General features: G+C 46.3%; 1 long non-coding RNA gene across 1 annotated transcript; it reads left to right on the top strand.

Annotated features, from left to right (window-relative positions):
- Positions 1-334: 334 nt before the first annotated feature.
- LOC121654323 lies at positions 335-16,422 on the top strand. The gene is made up of 3 exons (XR_006012934.1): positions 335-415; positions 11,756-11,761; positions 16,391-16,422. It is a non-coding gene; the product is annotated as an uncharacterized LOC121654323 (long non-coding RNA).
- The last annotated feature ends 1,903 nt before the right edge of the window (positions 16,423-18,325 follow it).

Genomic DNA, 18,325 nt, shown 5'->3' with positions numbered 1-18,325 from the left:
TTCATCACATTTTACTAAATAATCACTCAAAACTTAGTGATACAAAACATGTCTGTATAACGAGGCTGAAGTTTGCTTTCGATTTGTGGCCTCCGATTCGCCATTTCAGTAAAGGGCAATCGCACTGAATTTTGGAGATTATGCCCGCTTTACACCTGGTCCTATTAAAAAACTACAACACTCAAACTATTTAAACCTCAACTCAAATGTTCCACATAGTATGGAGATTCATAAAAACACTGTCTCTGATTTGTGAAATCTTTATTCTATTTGTGAAAATGCTAATTAGCCTAATTTATTTCTACTTTCCTGCATGTAGACCACATCAGACCTTGTCCTGTTGAAAAACTACACTTAAGACTCTTCAAATCTGAACTAAAATCTTCCACACAGTCCATAGATTCATAAAAACACAGTTTGAGATTTGTGAAAATTTTATTCTATAAGCAAAAACACAAATTAGCCTAATTTCTTTCTATTTTCCTGCATCAAAACCACATCAGACCTGGTCCCGTCGAAAAACTACTACACTTAGACTCTTCACATCTGGACTCAAATGATATACACAGTATGGAGATATGTGAATGGATATTCTATAAGTGAAAATGCAAATTAACCTAATTCCTTTTTATTTCCCTGCATCTAGACCACATCAGACCTGGTCCTGTTGTAAAAATACAATACTTGGACTTTTACAATCTACACTCAAATCTTCTACACAGAAAATTAAATAAAAAAAAAACACAATCTGTCATTTATGAAACTCTTATTTTAATTGCAAAATTTAGCCTCATTTTATTATTTTTTATCGCTTCATCTAAACCATTTTAGACCTGGTTCTGTTGTAAAGATACAACAATTAAACCATTCAAATGTGGACTCAAATGTTATATACAAATCTGGATTAATAAAAAACATTAAATAATTTTTTTAACAGGACAAATTCTGATGTGGTCCAGATGCTTAGAAAATAATAAAATGGGGCTAACTTATATTTTCGCAAATGGATTAAAGGTTTCAAAAATCAGAAACTGTTTTTATGAATGTCCATATTTTTAAAAATATTTTAGTTTAGATATGAAGAATCTAAGTACTGTAGTTCTTTTAACAGGGCCTTGTCTGACGTGGTCTAGATGCTGAAAAAATAATAAAATGGAGGTTATATTGCATTTTCACAAATAGATTAAAGTATTCACAAATGAGAGACTGTGTTTTTATGAATCTCCATTCTGATTAGAAGATCTGAGTCCAGACTGCAAGAGTCTTAAGTGTTGTAATTTTACACACAGGAGCAGTTCTGGTGCAGAAAAATTCAAAACTTAGGCAAATTTGCATTTTCACTCATAGAATAAAGGTTTCACAAATCACAAACTGTGTTTTTATGAATCTGTGGACAGTGTAGAGAATTTAAATCCAGATTTGAATAGTTTAAGTATTGTAGTTTTTTCAATACAACCGGTTGTAAAGGGGGCTGAGTCTAGAAAATTCAGTGGAATTGCCCTTTACGTATTTGGCGAAGCGGAGGTTAATATGGGAAGCTAACTTTAGCCTCGTGTCTGTATGTATAATTTAAAGCATATATCCTTTGCATCGCACATGACGTAATGGACAACGCCACAGACTAGTAACGAGACTGAAAAATGAAAAAAAAAAAACTTCATTAGTTTGTATTTTAGGCCAGTCTTAATGGGAACAGGCTAACAGGGAACTTCCAGTGGCAGCCCGTGGCTGTGCCGTTTTTGGCGTCGCAAAACTCATTAAAAGCCTCCGCGGTAGTCTGCAACATGGCAGCCTGCCAAGTCATTACCAAGAAAATTACCACGTAGAGCGTTGACTTTTATACATATTTGATGCCTCAAAGTTCTTCTACTTCTGGAGTGACCTGTGAGCTAGAGAATACCTTAAATAAATCAAATTGTTAAAAAGAGCATAACCTTTTATTTATTTAAGAACAAAAATGCATTTCTTTTTTTTCACTTTTATCAAACCTTTCAAAATAAACAGTTTATATCAAATTTTGCTTTTATTAGAAGCAACAGTTAAATGGTATCTCCCACCAGCAATCTTTTTTTTTTTTTTTCTTTTATCTAACTTTGTCTTGTCCAGCATCATAGCAAGCAAAATGATAATCTGGTTGCTGTATCGTGCTGAACAAATTTGCTCTGCCGAGGGGAGGCCTATGGGTAAGGCTCCTCTTGATAATGTGATTAATTTATTTATTTATTTACTTTGAATCACGGAATCTATGTAATCTTGCTGGACCTGACTGGAGGGGAAAGAAAAAGATGGAAAATAGCAAAAAAAGAGCAAAAGGGAAAGAAGAAAGGAGACAAAAAGATCACAGACAGAAGGAAAACGACCCTTCAATCCACACCATCACCAGACAACAAACTGTTACACCTGTACATGAACACACCAGAAAATTTCCTACAACTTTTACAAAAACAGAAACACACACACACAGAAAAAAAAAAAAAAAAAAAAAAAAAAAAAAAAAACAGGGCTGCCAGTCATTAAGAGTTTTTAAATAATAACCAAATCAAATCAAAAAGACATAACAGCGACCAGATACTAACTCACAGGAAAAATACAAATTTTTTTTCTTTTATTTTTTTTTTTTTTAATAATTATCGCTTAATATTAAAACAAGGGGAATGAGATGAGAAACAAGGAGTGATCAGTGATGAAGAGTGGTGAGTGAGATCATGCAAATGCGACCTCGCCTCCACGGAGGCCAGAGGCAGACCAGGGCCTGGGCCTGGGCCGGGCCCTCAGCAGCAGACCCGGAGCACCAACCCATGCCACCCCACCACAAAGACGACTCCAGCCCCACCCGAAGGGCGGCAGAGGAGAGCCCCAGACAAACAGAATGATTGTCTGGCTGCCGTCTGATGCTGGGCAATTTTACTCTATCAAGCAGGGATTTATACTACATGTATAAAGTCCCTCTTGATGACATGAAAAACTTTATTAAATCAGACTCTTAATGCTGGACTCGACCGGAGGGGACAGAGAGAGAGAGAGAGACAAGAAAGTAGAGAGAAGAGGGAGGGGAGAGAGAGGGACAGAAAGGGTGTGGGGAGTGCGGGTGGGGACTTGAAACATCATACAGAAGACCATGTAATCCATACTACTTACAACATATATAGCTAAGATCATCCTAGCCAGTAGGTCATTACACAGCTAGTTGGTAATAGTAACAATAATAATAATAAGAGTAAGAGTAATAATAATAATAAGAACAGAAATAATAAAAAAAAAAAAAAAAAAAAAAAGAAAAAAAAATATGATAATAGATATAAGTGAAACTGCTGTATTCAAGAACACGCGCAGAGAAACCTGTGTGGATGTGTTGGAGAACTCGGCCACACGGCGACGCAAAGACTGTGTGGAGACGTTCAGGAAGGAGTGACCATGCAGAGTGATCATGCAGATGCCACCTCACTTGAACAGAGGCCAGAGTCAGGCCAGCGGTCCCGAGACCCAGGCCACCAGCCCCCCCGCAGGCAACAGATCCCGACCGGTCCACAGAGACGACCACTCGCCCGCCCAGGAAGGCAGCAGCAGGAGACCCCAGCAGGAGCCGCCCCGCGGACACAGGGCACCGGCCCCGGCGGGCCGAGGCCAGCAGTCCCCGACCCCCCCGGGCACCGGCCGCCCGGGACAGACGGGGCAGAGGGCCCGGGCCCAGGAGCGCAGGGACACCCCCCCCCCCCCACAGGCCGAGGGCCAGCACGCCACCCGGGGGGACCCGGCCCGCCCAGACGGCCACCACCAGAGGCCAGCCCCACACCCCAGCGCCCAGCCGCACACCCCGAGAACCAGTCCTGCCCCCCCCCAGACCAACACACACACACACAAACACACACACTCTCCTTCCACTCCTCCATTCATCCTCCCACGCATACACCATTCAACCCTCACATACTCTGTTCTCCCACACACACACACCATCCTTCCACCATCCATCCTTCCACACACACACCATCCTTCCTCCCACACACTCACTATCCTTCCACCATACACTCTCCCACACCTACCCCATCCTCCCACACACACATCATCCCTCCACCACTCATCCTCCCACACATACACCATCCTCCCTCTCATACACCATTCATCTACCTTCACACCTCCCACACACACACACACACACCATCCTTCCACTACCCATCCTCCCACACATATATCATTCTCCTACACATACACCGTCCTCCCTCTCCTACACCAAACATCCACCTTCACGTACCCCATCCTCCCACACACACACACCACCCCTCCATCACCCACTCTCCCAAACATACACCACTCCCCCACACACACACACCATGCTCCCTCCCATACACCATCCATCCTCCCGCACACACACCATCCTTCCACCATCCATCCTCCCACACAGTCCCCCATCCCTGCACCATACATTCTCCCACACATACCCCATCCTCCCACACATACATCATCCCTCCACCATTCATCCTCCCACACCCACATCACCCCCCCTCCCACACACCACGCATCCACCTCCACACACCCCACCCTCCCACACACCATCCCTCCACCACCCATCCCCCCACACCCACACCACTCTCCCACCCACACACCCCCCCCCCCAACACACACACACACAAACACCATCCCCCCACTACCATCCTCCCGCCACCCCACGCCGCGGGGGGACAGCCCCAGCCAGGAGGCGAGGAGACACGAGCCAGGCCCCCACCCCGCCCCCGCCCCCCACTCCCCACCCCCAAAACAGCACCTTCCCCCCAAGGCCAGCAGCCAAAACCCCCCGGGACAGCCCGCCTACGCCCCGGGCCAACGCGACAGGCCACCCGGCCCGCCCCACCCCCGGGCCATCCATGGAGACAGGGGCGCTTGAAGACCCCATCCCCCCTCCACTAGTGATGGAATATATTATGTGCTGTTTGCAATTAAAAAAAGAGGGTTAAAATTGGGGGGCAGTAACTGCATTGAGGAGGGGGCGGGGCCACCTGAGCAGTCCCACCCACCTGACCTCGCATGTTCCACCCCCCAAAACGTGTTTGTATGTTGCAAATGTTATTTGTGCTCAGTGACTAAGTGGAATTAAAAGCTGGGAGGCATGCTGCCGCTCGGCGAAGCAACAGGGCCACTATGATGACCGCCCTGCCCCGCCCAGCGCAACAAGCACACCTCCCACAGCCCTACCTGTGTATGTAGTGAAGAGTGGGGGAGGGGAGGGGTCAGGAGATGTAGGTCCAGAGGGGAGTAGGCCTCCCCCCTGGAAGACGACCCGCCAGTGGCCTAGGGCGCCCCCGTCCCCCGCCGGCCCCGAAGGGCGTCACAGGCCCGGAGCAGGCACCCCAACCCAGGCACGCCATGAACCCCCCCCAGGGGCCAGCCACCAGCCCAAGGGGCCACTTTGCTCTTTCTGAGTGGGAGGGGGGCGAGGCAAAGGAAGGGAACCCCAGGCCCACGCCCCCAACACCCGGCCAGGGCGCCCCCCAGAGGACACGTCCTAACCCCCTGCAAATGCACACATTTTTTTTTTTTTTTTTTTTTTTCCCCCCAGCCACTCACACACCCTCTCACACACCTCTATACACCAACACCTCAATACGTGCACATACCTCCACACACACACTTCACGCACATACCTATAAACACACACACCGGTGCCCACATACACACACACTCTCATACCCCTCCATACACATACACCACTACATACGCACTCACATACATACCTGCATATACACACAAGCACCTCCATACATACTCACGCCTCCACCCACTTCTTCACTCCTCCACACACACCTCGACCTCCATGTGCACACACTCATCTATACACACCTTCACACACACCCACACACACCTCCCACATAGACCTCCACACACACACCCGCACACCACTCACACACACATACACGCACACACCTAGACCTTCATACACACCCACACACACATACAGCACACACATTCCTCTACACCCACCCACACACCAGCATACCTACAGACACACACACACACACACCCACCTATATACAAACACACCCCCACCCAGGTTCCGGGGCTGTGACCAAGCACCAGGGCACGGACCAACCCCCGGCACGGCACATCCGGACGGGCCCAGCCCCCCCCAGCAGCGGCAGACCCCCCACCCCCAGGAGCGGGGGGAGACCCGACACCCCAGAGCCTGGGGCCTCCTGGGGTATCCTCCACCTACATTAGGTGATGTAGCCAGTCACAGGGGACCAGAGGGAATGAAAGTCATCTGATTGGTTCCTGGAGGAGGCAGACATTGTCTCAATGCTGATGTGATCTAACAGGAGATTTCTAAACTGCTGGATAGACAAATTATTCTTATCTTTCCAGTTCACAAGAATAGTTTTCTTTGCAATGCATAAGACTGCGAGGACCAAGTTTATGGAGTGTATTCCTATGTTAGTGTCACCCAGGTCGCCCAGTAGGCAAAGTGTGGGGTTTGCAGAAAAACTGGTTTTAAACCATTTTGAGAGATCTTCACACACCTTAATCCAGAACCTTTGGACAGGTGTGCAGGACCACAGCGCATGGATGTAGCTATCAGAAGTGTTCTCAGAGCAGTGTAGGCAGATATCTGATGGTGAAAGGCCCATCCTGAACATCCTGTGTCCTGTATAATGAGTTCTATGGAGAATTTTGAATTGTATTAGTTGTATATTTGAATTCTGAGTCATTTTAAACGTGTTTAAACATATTTGTGAACATCTTTTCTGACCAAAGTTATTAGATAAATCATCTTCCCATTTTGAAGTTGGGAGAGATATCCTGTCTTCTAGCTTTGCAAATAATCTATATATTTTTGATAATAATTTTGGAGTATTAAGATTCAAGAATTCTGCTATTCTGACAGGAAGCTGCAAGTCTAACTGTACAGGGGTATACTTCTTACATATAATTGATTTTAGTTGGTGGTACTCTAAGAATTTATTGCTGTTGATTCCATACTGTGAGACAATTGTGTTGAAAGATACAAAGTTTCCATTTTCTATTATCTGTCCTAACTGTTGTATTCCTTTAGTCTTCCATTGAGTGAAGTTTATCATCTTTTTGTTCTGCAGGATGTCAGGGTTGTTCCAGATGGGTGTAAGTCTACATGGAAAGAGGGAAGATCTGGTTATCTTACAGAATTCCCACCAAGCCATTAAGGAAAAACGGATGTTAAGGCTTTTAAAGCACTTATATGGTTTAATGGTTGAGCTGATGAACGGCAGGTCAGAGATGACTAAGTCCTCACACAAAGCCTGCTCCACATCTAGCCACGGCTCATCCAGATAACTGGGTTTGAGCCACTTTGAGATGTACTGCAATCTGTTAGCTATAAAGTAGTGATTAAAGTTTGGTAGATCCAGTCCTCCTCTATCTTTAGTCTGCTGTAAGGTTTTAAGACTGATACATGACAGCTTGTTTTTCCAAAGAAACTTGGATATGAAAGAGTCCAGAGATTTAAACCAACTGGTGGAGGGTTTAGTGGGTATCATTGAAAATAAATAATTAACTTTAGGTAGAATCATCATCTTAATGGTGGCAACTCTCCCCATTAGTGAGATGGGTAAGCGCCTCCACCGTAAGAGATCATCTTCTATTGTTTTTAGTAGCTGAACATAGTTTAATTTTGTTAAATCTGATAATCTGGGGGAAATATTTATACCTAAATATCTAATGTTTCCTGTCTGTATTTTGATATTAGGGATGTTTTGTAGGTCACAGTTGATGGACATGGCTGTAGTCTTAGACCAGTTAATAGAATAATCAGATATTGATGAGAACTTATTAATAACTGTGATTGTCTCAGAGAGTGATGTTTGTGAGTTCTGAAGGAAGAGTAATACATCATCTGCATAAAGACTTATTTTATGTTCTATATTTTTGCCCTGGATTCCTTTAATTTCTATATTTTTTCTAATAGCAGCTGCTAACGGCTCTATGAATATGGCAAAAAGTGAGGGGGAGAGTGGACAGCCCTGTCTGGTGCCTCTCTGTAAGCGGAAGCTTGGAGAAGTTTGATCGTTGGTTTTCACACATGCATTTGGGTTATTATATAATATTTTAATCCACTCTATGAAAGCAGGTCCAAACCCAAATTTGTCTAGTGTTGCAAATAGAAACTTCCAGTTTACCCTGTCGAAGGCTTTTTCTGCATCTAGAGAGATGATTGTGGATTCTAGATTATGTAAAGTAGAGTAATCTATGAGGTTAATTAGTCTACGCGTGTTAGTAGATGAATGTCGGCCTTTTATAAAACCTGTCTGGTCCGGATGTATTGTAAGAGGGGTTATTTTTTCTACCCTTCTGGCAAGAGCTTTACTAATTATTTTCAGGTCTACATTTATTAAAGATATGGGACGGTAACTGGATGGAAGTGTGGGGTCTTTGCCTGGTTTTAGCAATAGTGTTATATTAGCTAAGTTCATATTTTGCGGTATTTTTTGTTTTTCCTGTATTTCTAACAACATATTATAAAATGTAGGAGCTAGCGTTGTCCAGAATTCCTTGTAAAATTCTGCTGAGTAACCATCTGGACCCGGGGCTTTATTGTTGGGCATATGTTGGAGAGCTTCGTGGAGTTCATCTACAGTAATAGGTGCATCTAAATTTATTTTATTTTCATTTTTTAGTTTTGGTAGATTAATGTTGTTTAAAAATTGTTCAATATGTTCATCTGTTGGATTAATCTGTGATTCATATAATGTTTTATAGAAGCTTCTAAACGTGTCATTTATCTTGTCTGGGTCATGGCTGATGTTTCCGTCTTGATTTTTAACAGAGGAGATTGTTGTTTTCTCCTTGTTTGTTTTTAGTTGATTTGCTAAAAACTTTCCAGATTTGTTACTATGTTCAAAGTTCTCCAAGCGAAGTCTTTGCACTAAAAACTGTGTTTTTTTATCTATAATTTCTTTAAGCTGCAATTTAGTTTTCCTTATATTATTCATTGTGTGCTCTTCGGGGGAAATGCGGTAAGCCTCCTCCAATGATTTAATCCTGAGTTCTAATTCTAAAACTCTTGCTGTTTCCTTCTTCTTCTTATGTGAGGAGAAGGAAATTATTTTCCCTCGCATTACTGCTTTTCCTGCTTCCCAAAGGAGACACGCTGAAGTTTCAGGCATGTCATTTTTTTCTATATAAATTGACCATTCTTTTTTAAAATAATCAATAAACTCAGGATCTTTCAATAAAGAGGTGTTAAATCTCCAGCTTTTACCAATCGGTTTATTATTTTTGATTCTCAGACTGAATGAAACTGGTGCGTGATCGCTGATGCTGATTGGATGTATCTGAGTCTCTGAAATGTCGCCCATTAGTGAGTTACTATTTAAAATATAATCTATTCTAGAGAAGGAGTGGTGAACTGAAGAGAAGAAGGTGTATTCTCTTAGTTTAAGATGGTGAGAGCGCCAAGCATCGCAAAGACCAAAATCCTTCATGTACTGTTTGATAGTTTCTGACGACTGCCAGACTCGATGACTGCCTGATGTGCTGCAGCGATCTTGTTCAGTCAAGACTACATTAAAATCACCAGCTAGCACTATTCTGTTATCTGAATAATTCTGGAGTGTAGCAAACAGGGAGTGGAAAAAGGAGGGATCATCTGCATTGGGACCGTACACATTGGTAATACATAATTTGATATTACAAATAGATAATAAAGTTATCAGAAATCTGCCTTCAGGATCCACTACTGTGCTATCTATGTCAAAATTTAGTCTCTTATTAATAAACCTGCATCCCATATAACCCCACACTCACACCCTCCCCCGTGCCGCACCCACAATCGCTCACCACCACACAATCACGCCACACACAATCCTCCCACCATGCCCCGTGGGGGACACCCCAGGCGGACCAGCGGACAGCGGGCAGCGGGCCCCAACCCCCATAGAGCCAGCAGCCCACCAGCGCAGCCATCCCGGGACCCGGCCCCGGGGCAACCCCCGCCCCTGCCCGCCCCCCAGCCACCCACAGGAGGAGCAGGGGCGTAAGAGGTCCCCAATACCCTCTCCCTCCCCGCTCCTGACTGTTTATGTAGTGTGTGTTGTGTGCAATTAAAATTGAGGGGCAGTGACTGCAATGAGCCGCGAGCCGGGCCACCTAAGTGGCCCCGCCCGACATGCACCGCATGCCATGCCCCCCAGGTGTTGTTTGTGTGTTGTGTTTCTTGTGTTTTGGTGTCTTGGTGCAATTAAAACTGAGAGGCAAGCAGCCACGGGGTGCATCCAAGGAGACCACTGAATGGTCTCCTCCGTTCCACCCCTCATGGCCCCACGCCTCCCAACTCCCTACGTGTGTGTGTGTGTGAGACAGAGAGAGCGGGAAGTAAGAGGGGTCCGGGGATGTACAGCAAACTTCCCTCTGGATGATGAGCCTTTAGTGGCATTAGGCACCCCTGCTCCCCAGGAGGCCCCCCAGGGCAAGACAGGCCAGGAGAGGCCGCCCCCCACGACCGGGCCATTCAGGGACCGCAGCCAGTGAGCCGCCACCCACCCCAGAAAGTTCCCACCCTTCCACACCCCTAACGGGGAATGAGAGGATGGGGACAGCGGCAGACCCACGGCCCACCACCCCCAGGCCCGCCCAAGCCCCCCCCCCACAAGTGCACTTAACCCGCCCCAACCACACACAGAAACACATGCACACACCTATTTCCTTGCACACTCCCACTCATCCTAACTCACATATATGCCCTCTCAGCCCCACCCAAAAAATATAAACACTCGCACAGCATCCAACCCTCCCACTCTCACTCCCCAGACACACTCCCACTCTTCCTAACACATGCATACACACGCACACAAACATACCCCCCCCATTCACACAAACATCCAAAGTATAGACACACACACAACATACAAGCATCCCTGTCTCACACCCCAGCACCTCCCCCTATAATCCCCCGAATCCCACTCAGCCCTCCTTCAAACCCCTACACCCCCCCTGCCCCCGGGCCATACCCTGGGTCCCAGGGTGTCAACCAGACACCAGGGCATGCACCAACCCACACCATGGCAGCACATCCGGGCAGGCCCAGACCCCAGGCACATACGGAGCCCACCACCCCGGAGGGAGGAGGACCACCCCCAGGCACCAGAGCCCAGAACCCCTGCCCAGCCTGCCCCAGAATAGCCCGGCCACCCGGCTCAGGACCGACGCCCACCAACCCAGGCACCACCAGTGGCCTCCCACCAGCAATCTGTGTCATCCCTCACTCTCCAAAGGCAGAGTCGGGTGCTCATGTGCAGTAAAGGAATATACTGGGGAAATCAGACAGAATGTTAACACCTTTTATGAAAAGATCCTTACAAAACCAAAATATACTCACGGTACATGAATAGAATAAATATATTAACATAATGTATTAACACAATTCAAAACCATGTGAAGATTTTGAAATGGCTCTATATAGGTGGCTATAATATTAACAAAATTAGTATAAAGTTAACACTTTAATAGTTAAAGACTTCATCTTTCTTCGATTCGAATTAAATCAATTGTAATTTGGACTTGCAGTTGAATTTTTTTATTTAAAGAATAAATGCTCCCATAAATTGATTTTAAGTTTGCTATTTAGATTTACTTGTTTAACACCACAATAACTGAGTAAATTTAAAATTAAAAAGAAAATGCATGTTTGTAAATGTTTGCAGTCTTTAATTTTACATCTTTATTTAACATGTTTGAAAAGGACCTGCAAATCCATCTGCATGACAGATCATTTCTTTTATTATCGTGAGAACAGGCACTGGTGATAGGCAAAGAAGTTATTTAGAAAACCCTAAATCTCTAGAATCAGCTCATCGAAAAGATTTGTTCAATTATTTTGTGCCTGCCAGACCCCTAGATGTGCACTATATAATTCTGTCCAACCTCACCAGTCCGAAGTCAACTCCTGTCTCCGAGGAGGTCACCGACTCCGACGCTCCTGCTCCTGTCTATGAGACCTCCCGGTCGCCTGCCAGAATCAGTATTGACAAGTCTCTGTCTTCCAGAACTCCGGTCTGCGTGCCTCCCTGTTCTCCAGCTGCAGTTGGTGGGTCTCCCTGTGCTCCACCGCCACTCGGCCAACTACTCAGGGCTCCAGTCAGCGTGCCTGCCAGACATCCAGCTCCAGTCAGCACGCCTGCCAGACATCTGGCTCCAGCTCCAGTCCGTGCATCCCTCAGGCCGTCCGCCTGAGCTCCAGCTCCAGTCTGCTCATCTGCCGCCACTGGAGAGTCTCCAGTCTGCTTGTCCACCAGGTCGTCCTCCTTCCATGACCCGGCCCTGGTCAGCTCATCTTCCCAAGCTCCAGCCCTGGTCCTCTCGTCCTCCGGGTCGCCCTCCTTCCAAGACCGGGCCCTGGTCCTCTCGTCCTCCGGGTCGCCTTCCTTCCAAGACCCGGTCCTGGTCTGCTCGTCCTCCCAAGGTCCGGTCCAGGTCTGCTCATCCCCTGGGTCGTCCTCCTTCCATGACCCGGCCCTGGTCTGCTCGTCCTCCGAGTCGTCCTCCAGCTGTCAGGTCCCGGCCTGCTCGTCCTCCTGGTCGTCCTCCAGCTGTCAGGTCCCGGCCTGCTCGTCCTCCTGGTCTTCCTCCAGCTGTCAGGTCCCGGCCTGCTCGTCCTCCTTCTCACCCTCCGGGCCATCCTCCAGAGGTCCGGTCCCAGTCAGTCCGGCCATCCAAGTCCCGGCCCTGGTCTGCTCACCCACCGGGCCATCCTCCAGAGGTCCGGTCCCGGTCAGGCCGGCCATCCGAGTCCCGGCCCTGGCCTTCTCGCCCTCCAGGCCATCCTCCAGAGGTCCGGTCAAGGTTCTCCATCCTCCTGGACGTCCTCCGACGTTTTGGGGGTTTGTCCGCCAGGATTCCAGCTCTTATCATCACAGCCCTCCTGTCGTCCTCCCGGGCCGTCTGGAATCCGGCCTTCTGGAGGGGGGTGTACTGTTACAGCCTGTCCTACTCCTCCATTCACTCCTGCACTTCCCTGATTCCCCACACCAGTTCCAGATCCAGTCATTATAATCATGTCAACCTGCCACACCTGTCCCCTATTGACTCCTCACTCCATATATACTCAATCAGTCCAGTCAATCTTCGTCGGACCTTAAACCACGTATCTTATGGACTCACTCCTGTTCCGTTCCTGGATTCTTGACCTGCAAACCGGTATCCGTACATTTATCCTTTGTCTTCACCTAATCGAATAAACCTGTTAACCTTCCCTTGTCTCCCTGGAGTCCCTACGTAACACACTGCCACTCCCCCTCCACTTAACGTATTCCAATGAGAATATGGTGATTCTTGTTGGAAATGCTTATTTCTTCACAATATCAAGGAAATCAGGGAGGACGTGTGATGGTTGGTTTCTATAACAGCATAAGAAAAATTCGGCTGTGGAAAAAACTAAATACGAACACCACGGACCTTTGAATTAATTAATGAAAATTGTTCCTGTCTGAGACACTGGGTTCATGCTGGTTTCATGCAGAGGACGTCGAACAGAAAAGGGTTAAAAATATTAACAGAAAGGATTTTATTCCCGAACAACAACAGCTCGGTAAGTTTCAGTAAAAAAGTAGTCAGTTTGATACAAATGCTGCGTTTTCCACGCTGCTGCCATGCTGAACATGGAGCAGTTTATGCTAGTTGAAGCTAAGCTAGGCGACACAAAGCTGCCCTGTTGCTGAGATTAAATGACTGATGCGGGAGATATTGTGAAGTGTTAGAAAGCTTTTAGCTGCAGCACAAAGAAAAACTGTGTGGAGTTTGGTTCCAGTCTCATAGATGATTGTAAAAGTGTGAAATAAGCTGCTGATTATGAAAAGCTGGACTTCATGCTGGGATGAGACATGGAAAAGTACCATGATTCATCCAGACTGCTAGGTTTAAGCCATTTGGAGATATACTGCAGCTTGTTAGCTAAGAAAACATGATTAAAGTTGGGTAGCTCCAATCCACCTCTATCTTTAGTCTGTTGTAAAGTTTGTAGACTGATACGTGATGGCCTATTTTTCCATAAAATTTTAGATATATGTGAGTCCAGTGACTTTAACCAGCTGGAGGATGGTTTAGTGGGTTATCATTGAAAACAGGTAGTTTATGTTGCCAACCCATTTATTTCTTTTTATTGCATCAGCTATGTTGGTCCGTAAAAATGTATTAGTCTTGTTAATTGTACCTATAATATTATGACTGGGCACAAGCGGAAGTCCAGAGTCATGTGACCCAGTAGGGGAAGTCTTTAAGTAGGCCCACATCCTTCTCAGGTGAGGAGTGGTGTGGTGCAGTGGCTAGACTGAGGCCTATATAGGACGTGTAAGTGTCTTCTTTTTATATTCTATTTTGTATCATTGAAACTTAATCTAAATCTAACTAGAACCATTGTATTTTCATAGGGGACCTTGACCTGGTTGTTGCGGAACTTGTATATCTTTTAAATATCTGAGCTCAAAATAAAGGTAAAGAAAAGAGGATTCATTCTTGTTCATTTCAAGGGTGCAACATTTACTTTAGATAGAACCATCATTTTAACTGTGGCAACCCTCCCCATGAGTGATATGGGTAAGCGCCTCCACCGTGAGAGATCATCCTCTATTGCATTAAGTAGCTGGACATAATTTAGCTTTGTTAGTTCTGATAACCTGGGGGAAATGTTTATGCCTAGATATCTAATGTTTCCAGACTATATTGTAGTATTGGGTGTGTTTTGTAGGTCACAGTTGATGGGCATAATAATAGTTTTAGACCAGTTAATAGAGTAGTCAGATATTAATGAGAATGTGTTAATAAGTGTGATTGTCTGAGGGAGAGATGTCGGTGAGTTCTGGAGGAAAAGTAGTACATCATCAGCATAAAGACTTATCTTATGCTTTATATTTTTGGCATGGATTCCTTTAATGCAAATGAAAAATTTCCAGTTTACTCGGTCAAATGCTTTTTCTGCATCTAAAGAAATGACTGTGGATTCCAGATTATGTAGAGTAGAATAATCTATGATGTTAATTAATCTACGCATGTTAGTAGAGGAATGTCTACCTTTAATAAAGCCTGTTTGGTCAGGATGTATTATTAAAGGGGTCATTTTTTCTATTCTTCTGGCCAAAGCTTTGCTAATTATTTTGAGATCTACATTTATTAATGAAATTGGACGGTAACTGGATGGAAGTGTTGGGTCTTTACTTGGTTTTAATAGTACAGTAATATTGGCTAGGTTCATATTTGAAGGTACTTTTTGTTTTCCCCTTATTTCTAATATCATATTGTGGAAAGTGGGTGCCAGCATTGTCCAGAATTATTTGTAGAATTCTGCTGGGTAACCATCTGGACCTGGAGAGGAGTTTGGAGAGGCCATGGAGAATGACTTACGGACGGCTTTGAAGAGATTCTGGTCCACCATCCGGCGGCTCAGGAGGGGAAAGCAGTGCTCCATCAACACTGTGTACAGTGGGGATGGGGGGCTGCTGACCTCGACTCGAGACGTTGTGAGGCGGTAGAGGGAACACTTCGAAGACCTCCTCAATCCCACCAACATGTCTTCTGATGAGGAAGCAGAGTCTGGGGTAGCTGGTGCTGGCTCGCCTATCTCTGGGGCTGAGGTTGCTGAGGTGGTTAAAAAGCTCCTTGGTGGCAAGGCCCCGGGGGTGGATGAGGTCGGCCCAGAGTTCCTTAAGGCTCTGGATGCTGTAGGGCTGTCTTGGTTGACACGCCTCTGCAGCATTGCGTGGACATCGGGGACAGTCCCCCTGGACTGGCAGACTGGGGTGGTGGTCCTCCTCTTCAAAAAGGGGGACCGGAGGGTGTGCTCCAACTACAGGGGGATCACACTCCTCAGCCTCCCCGGTAAGGTCTATTCAGGGGTGCTGGAGAGGAGGGTCCGTCGGATAGTCGAACTTCAGATTGAGGAGGAGCAGTGTGGTTTTCGTCCAGGTCGTGGAACAGTGGACCAGCTCTACACCCTCTTTGGGGTCTTGGAGGGAGCATGGAAATTTGCCCAACCAATCTACATGTGTTTTGTGGATTTGGAGAAGGCATTCGACCGTGTTCCCCGGGGACTCCTGTGGGGGGTACTCCGGGAGTATGGAGTGCCGGACTCGCTTGTAAGAGCTGTTCGGTCCCTGTACGACTGGTGTCAGAGCTTGGTCCGCATTTCCGGCAGTACATCAGAATCGTTTCCAGTGCGGGTTGGACTCCGCCAAGGCTGTCCTCTGTCACCGATTCTGTTCATAACTTTTATGGACAGAATTTCTAGGCGCAGCCGAGGTGTCGAGGGGATCAGGTTCGGTGGCCTCAGGATTGGGTCTCTGCTCTTTGCGGATGACGTGGTTCTGTTGGCTTCATTGGGACGTGATCTTCAGCTCTCACTGGAGCATTTCGCAGCCGAGTGTGAAGCGGCTGGGATGAGAATCAGCACCTCCAAGTCCGAGACCATGGTCCTCTGCCGGAAAAGGGTGGAGTGCTCTCTCCGGGTCTGCGATGGGGTTCTGCTCCAAGTGGAGGAGTTTACATATCTCGGGGTCTTGTTCACGAGTGAGGGAAGGATGGAGTGGGAGATCGACAGGCGGATCGGTGCGGCGTCCGCAGTAATGCGGGCTCTAGATCGGTCTGTCATGGTGAAGAGGGAGCTGAGCCAAAAGGCGAAGCTCTCTATTTACCAGTCGATCTACGTTCCTACCCTCACTTATGGTCATGAGCTGTGGGTAATGACCGAAAGAACGAGATCTCAAATACAAGCGGCCGAAATGAGTTTCCTCCGCAGGGTTGCCGGGCTCTCCCTTAGAGATAGGGTGAGAAGCTCGGTGATCCGGGAGGGACTCAGAGTAGAGCCGCTTTCCCTCCACATCGAGAGGAGCCAGATGAGGTGGCTCGGGCATCTGGTCAGGATGCCTCCTGGATGCCTCCCTGGTGAGGTGTTCTGGGCACGTCCCACCGGAAAGAGGCCCCTGGGAAGACCCAGGACCCGCTGGACAGATTACATCTCTCGGCTGGCCTGGGAATGCCTCGGGATCCCTCCGGATGAGCTGATGAATGTGGCCGGGGAGAAGGAAGTCTGGGTTTCCCTACTTAGGCAGCTGCCCCCGCGACCCGACTCCGGATAAAGCGGCAGAAAATGGATGGATGGATGTTTTTAACTGATTAGCCAGGAACCTTCCAGATTTGTTGCCATGCTCAAAATTCTCCAAGCAAAGTCTTTGCATGAAGAATTGTGTCTTTTTATCTATTATTTCATTAAGTTCAAGTTTAGCTTTCCTGATAGCATTTAGTATGTGTTCTTCTGGGGAGACATGGTAAGCGTCCTCCAAGGATTTAATTCTAAGTTCTAACTCTAAAATTCTCAAAATTTCCATCTTTTTCTTATGAGAAGAAAAGGAAATTATTTTCCCTCTCATTACTGCTTTTCCTGCTTCCCAAAGAACACAAGCTGAAGTTTCTGGCAAGTCGTTATTTTCTAGATATAAGAACCATTCTCTTTTGAAGTAGCTGATAAACTCAGGATCTTTAAGGAATGACGTATTAAATCTCCAGTTTCTAGTTGCTGGTTTATTGCTCTTATTTCTCAGAGTGAATGATACTGGTGCGTGATCACTAATGCTAATAGGATGGATTCTGATTCCTGACATGTCATTTATCAGCGAGCTGCTAGTTAAAAATAATCTAATCTAGATTGCTTTGCGCCTGCAGATCGATCACCGTTTCCTTCATCTTCTTATTTTCTTCCGAGAGACAGGTCAAGCCCTCGGTGAGGGATTTTACTGACTCTCTGAGACCAGCATTTTCTACAGCCAGAGTTTTCACCTGATTCTGGCTGAATTCTAGTGATTCACGTAGCGCCTGGAAGTCCTTGTGGAGAATTTCTACCAGGCTCAACCGCGCATCAAAACTACTGAGTTTCTTATCTATAGAGATCAGAACATCTGTTGAGTGGTGAAATAGCTCCAGGTGAATCCTCGTTTCGCTGTCTCTTGGACTTGGATGAGATGGAGGGGGTGGACGTGTTGTTTGGTTTCCCCATGATGATTCTGTCGTAACAACGATCTATAAAATCTGTCAGGCTGGCCAAATCCTCCTCGCTGTGCTCCAGAGTGTACCTTTTAAAGACACTATTTTTCTACTTTAAAGAATATTTTGATTAGGCTGGCACAAAGTACAATTGAATGAAAGTATAAATGTTTGGGCTCGCCTAGTTTGAATCTGCCGTCTCCACGGAACTACGTCACCTACAGCATTAGCGTCACTTACCTGCCACCAGCGTCCTCAGTGTTTAAATTTGTTTGTGCTGTATTTTTGGAGATATCCCTGCTTGATGTGTTGCAGGATTCTGTTCAAACACCCCTGAAAA

This window comes from Melanotaenia boesemani, chromosome 15 (genome assembly GCF_017639745.1).
Source record: "Melanotaenia boesemani isolate fMelBoe1 chromosome 15, fMelBoe1.pri, whole genome shotgun sequence".
In the NCBI taxonomy this organism is placed as follows: Eukaryota; Metazoa; Chordata; class Actinopteri; order Atheriniformes; family Melanotaeniidae; genus Melanotaenia; species Melanotaenia boesemani.
Note: the sequence above shows the minus strand (reverse complement) of the source record. Positions and strands in the feature narration are given on the sequence as shown.